This window comes from Bos taurus, chromosome X (assembly GCF_002263795.3).
Source record: "Bos taurus isolate L1 Dominette 01449 registration number 42190680 breed Hereford chromosome X, ARS-UCD2.0, whole genome shotgun sequence".
NCBI lineage: Eukaryota > Metazoa > Chordata > Mammalia > Artiodactyla > Bovidae > Bos > Bos taurus.
This window is the reverse complement of record NC_037357.1, coordinates 101486379-101490946: the sequence shown is the minus strand read 5'-3', so window position 1 is coordinate 101490946 and position 4568 is coordinate 101486379. Positions and strand designations below refer to the sequence as shown.

Sequence of the window (4568 nt, the reverse complement as noted above, 5' to 3'; positions counted from 1 at the left end):
TGTGGGTGTGTGTGTAGGGGGTGGAGTGGAAGGCTGTGGGTTTTTATTACAATTTCATCACCTTTCAAGGTACTGAGCAGTTCCAACACTACAAGATCGCTCCTGTTGCTCTCTTATAATCACTCCCATTTCCCTGCCGCCACCACCCTTGCCCCTCCCTGACCCTTGGCAAACACTAACCTGACCTCTGTTTGTAAAATTTTGTCATTTCAAAAATGTTATGTAAAGAGAACCATGCATTATGTAATAATTCAGGATTAGGCTTTTCACTCAAAAAAATATGGAACGCTATGAATTTGCATATCATCCCTGCACAGGGGCCAGGCTAATCTTTTCCATCTCATTGCCACTTTTGTGTATGTGATGCCAAAGTGCACATAATAATTTATTTTTAATGTAGGTTTTAATGTATTTGTATCATATCTCTCAATTTTTATGTATTCGCTGTGTATCATGTCTTTTTGTTCCTGTATTCCTTCTTTACTACCTTTTTTGTATTAAATAATTTTTTTCTGGTGTACTCTTTAAATGCCTTTGTTTTTTGTTTTTAATTATATTTTTGGAGTGATTTCCTTAGTGGTTCTTCTGGAGGAATTACAATATGCTTCTTAACTAAAAGCAATCTATTTCAGATAATTCTAACTTCATTTCAGTAAAATATAGAAACTACTCCAATATAGCTCTATTCCCTCTCCCCCCTTTGTGATATTATTGTCTTATATATTGCTTCTTTATATGCTATATTCTTCCAATTATAACTCTTCTTTATGCAGTTCTTTTTTAAATATGTTGAGAAGAAAAGAGAAAAACTCTTTATACTATCTCTTTTATTGAACTACATTATTACCTTTACTCATGCTCTTTATTTCTTTGTGTGGCTATGAATTACTGTCTAGTGCCATTTCTTTTCAGCCTGAAGAATTTCCTTTAGTATTCTTTATAAGGCAAATCATCTTTATCTGGGAATGTCTTTATTTTACATTCATTTTTGAAATATAGTTTTGCCAGATATGGGATTCTTGGTTGATTTTTTTCTTCTTTCAGTACATCAAGTATGGGCTTCCCTGGTGGCTCAGTGGTAAAGAATTCTCCTGTCAATGCAGAAGGTGAGGGTTCAATCCCTAGGTCAGGAAGATCCCCTGGGGAAAGAATGACAACTCACTTCAGTATTCTTGCCTGGGAAATCCCATGAACAGAGTAGCCTGGGGGCTACAGTCCACAGGGTCATGAAAGATTTGGACATGACTTACTGACTAAACAACAACAACTTTGAACATTTCACCCTACTGCTTTCTGGGCTTTCACCATTTTTGATGTTAAACTATTGAGTCCCCTTCCCATTGTATGTGATGGATTGTTTTTATCTTGCTACTTTATATTTTCTCTCTTTTTTTTTTTGGCTCTCAGCACTTTGACTATGCTGTATCTCAGTGTGGATTTTTTTTCCCTCTGTTTGGAGTTCATTTAGCTTTTTGAATGTGTAGATTAATGTTTTTGATCAACGAATGCAGAGTTCCAGAGAATAGCATGGAGAGATAAGAAATCTTTCTTAAGTGAACAGTCCAAAGAAATAGAGGAAAACAATAGAATGGGAAAGACTAGCGATCTCTTCAAGAAAATTGGAGATACCAAGACAACATTTCATGCAAAGATGGGCACAATAAAGGACAGAAACAGCAAGGACATAACAGAAGCAGAAGAGATGAAGAAGAGGAAGCAGGAATACACAGAAGAACTATACAAAAAAGGTCATTATGACCCAGATAACCATGATGGTGTGGTCACTTGCCTGGAGCCAGACATCATGGAGTGTGAAGTCAAGTGGGCCTTGGGAAGCCTAACTATGAACAAAGCTAGTGGAGTTGATGGAATTCCGGCTGAGCTATTTCATATCCTAAAAGATAATGCTGTGAAAGTGCTGCACTCAGTATGCCAGCAAATTTGGAAAATTCAGCCATGGCCACAGGACTGGAAAAGGTCAGTTTTCATTCCAATCCAAAAGAAAGACAATGCCAAAGAATGTTCAGAGTACTGTACAATTGCACTCATTTCATACGCTAGCAGGGTGATGCTCAAAATCCTTCAAGCTAGGCTTCAACAATATGTCAGCCAAGAACTTCCAAATGTACAAGCTGGATTTAGAAAAGGCAGAGGAACCAGAGATCAAATTGCCAACATCTGTTGGATCATCAAAAAAGCAAGGGAATTTAAAAAAATTACTTGTGCTTCACTGACTATGTGAAAGCCTCTGATTGTGTAGATCACAACAAACTGTGGAAAATTCTAAAAGAGATGGAAATACCAAAGCACCTTACCTGCCTCCTGAGAAACCTGTATGCAGGTCAAGAAGCAACAGTTAGAACTGGACATGAAACAATGGACTGGTTCAAAATTGGGAAAGGAGGATGTCAAGGCTGTATATTGTCACCCTGCTTATTTAACTTTTATGCAAAGTACATCATGTGAAATGCCAGGCTGGATGAATAACAAGCTGGAATCAAGATTTCTGGGAGAAATATGAATAAGCTCAGATGTGCAGATAATACCAATCTAATGGCAGAAAACAAAGAGGAACTTAAGAGCCTCATGATGAGGGTGAAAGACGAGAGTGAAAAAGCTGGCTTGAAGCTCAGCATTCAAAAAACGAAGAACATGGCATGCAGTCCCATCACTTCATGGCAAATAGAAGGGGAAAAAATAGAAACAGTGGCAGATTTTGTTTTTTTTGGGCTCCGAAATCACTGTGGATGATGACTCCAGCCACAAAATTAAAAGATGCTTACTCCTTGGAAGAAAAGCTATGACAAGCATAGACAGCATATTAAAAAGCAGAGACATCACTTGCTGACAGAGGTCTGTATAGTCAAAGCTATGGTTTTTCCATTAATCATGTACTGATGTGAGAGTTGAACCATAAAGAAGGCTGAATGCTGAAGGATTGATGCTTTTGAATTGTGGTGCTGGAGAAGACTCTTTGGACAGCAAGGAGGTCAAACCATTCAATCCTAAAGGAAATCAACCCTAAATATTCATTGGAAAGATGGATGCTGAAGCTGAAGCGCCAATACTTTGTGCACCTGATGTGAAGAGCCAATTCATTGCAAAAGACCCTGATGCTGGGAAAGATTGAGGGCAGGAGGAGAAAGGGATGACAGGATGAGATGGTTGGATGACATCACTGACTCAATGGACATGTATTTGAGCAAGCTCTAGGAGATGGTGAAGGACAGGGAAGTGTGGCCTGCTGCAGTCCATGGGGTTGCAAAGAGTTGGACATGAGTTAGTGAGTGAACAAGAAGTATTTTTAGCCATTATGTCTTCAAATGTTTCTTTCTGTTCCTTTTTGTTTCTCTTCTTGAACTCCAGGAACACATATGTCGGTACACTTTATGATGTGTCTCAGATCTCTCAGATCAGATCAGATCAGTCGCTCAGTCGTGTCCGACTCTTTGTGACCCCATGAATCGCAGCACACCAGGCCTCCCTGTCCATCACCAACTCCCAGAGTTCACTGAGACTCACGTCCATCGAGTCAGTGATGCCATCCAGCCATCTCATCCTCTGTCGTCTCCTTCTCCTCCTTCCCCCAATCCCTCCCAGCATCAGAGTCTTTTCCAATGAGTCAACTCTTCACATGAGGTGGCCAAAGTACTGGAGTTTCAGCTTTAGCATCATTCCTTCCAAAGAAATCCCAGGGCTGATCTCCTTCAGAATGGACTGGTTGGATCTCCTTGCAGTCCAAGGGACTCTCAAGAGTCTTCTCCAACACCACAAATTTTGCTAAAATTTCTTCAGTACATTTTCTTTCTGTTCTTTGGACTGGACAATTTCCATTGATTTACCTTCAAGTTTGCTGATTCTTTCTCCTGCCAGTTTAAATGTTTGAATCCCTGAAATGAGTGAATTTCTTATTTCAGTTATTGTAGTTTTAAACTCCAGAATTTGAAAACAGTCCTTTAAAAATAATTTTTGTCTCTTTATTGATATTCTGTATTTGATGAGTCATTATTGTTATTTTTCCTTTTAATTCTTTAAACATCATTTTCTTTAGTTCTTAGAACATATTTGTAATACCTGCTTTGAATTCTTTGTCTGGTAAGTCCATCATCTAAGATCTTTCAGAGATAGTTTCTATTGCCTGTCTTTTCTTGTGTATGGGTCACACTGTCCTGTTTTTGTTTTGTGCTTGCCTTTTTGTTGAAAACTGGACATTTTCAATAATGTATGGTAGCATCTCTGGATTCTTATTATCCTCTCCCCTGGGTTTGTTTTTGCTGTTTTTGTTTTTTGTTTATTTATTTAGCAGTGTGCCTGAACTAAATATATTTCCCTAGTAGTGTGCAATCACTGATGTGTATACTCAATATTTTAAGAAAATAATTCTTTTTCCAGTTTTTTAAGGAATCTCCACACTGTTCTCCATTGTGGCTGTACTAGTTTGCATTCCCACCAACAGTGTAAGAGGGTTCCCTTTTCTCCACACCATCTCCAGCATTTATTGCTTGCAGACTTTTGGATAGTAGCCATTCTGACCAGCGTGAGATGGTACCTCATTGTGGTTTTGATTT

General features: G+C 38.6%; 1 non-coding gene across 1 annotated transcript; it reads right to left on the bottom strand.

The window, feature by feature from the left end:
- Positions 1–272: 272 nt before the first annotated feature.
- On the bottom strand, positions 273–377 carry LOC112445235 (U6 spliceosomal RNA). The gene has a single exon (XR_003033603.1). It is a non-coding gene; the product is annotated as a U6 spliceosomal RNA (small nuclear RNA).
- Between the last annotated feature and the right edge of the window lie 4191 nt (positions 378–4568).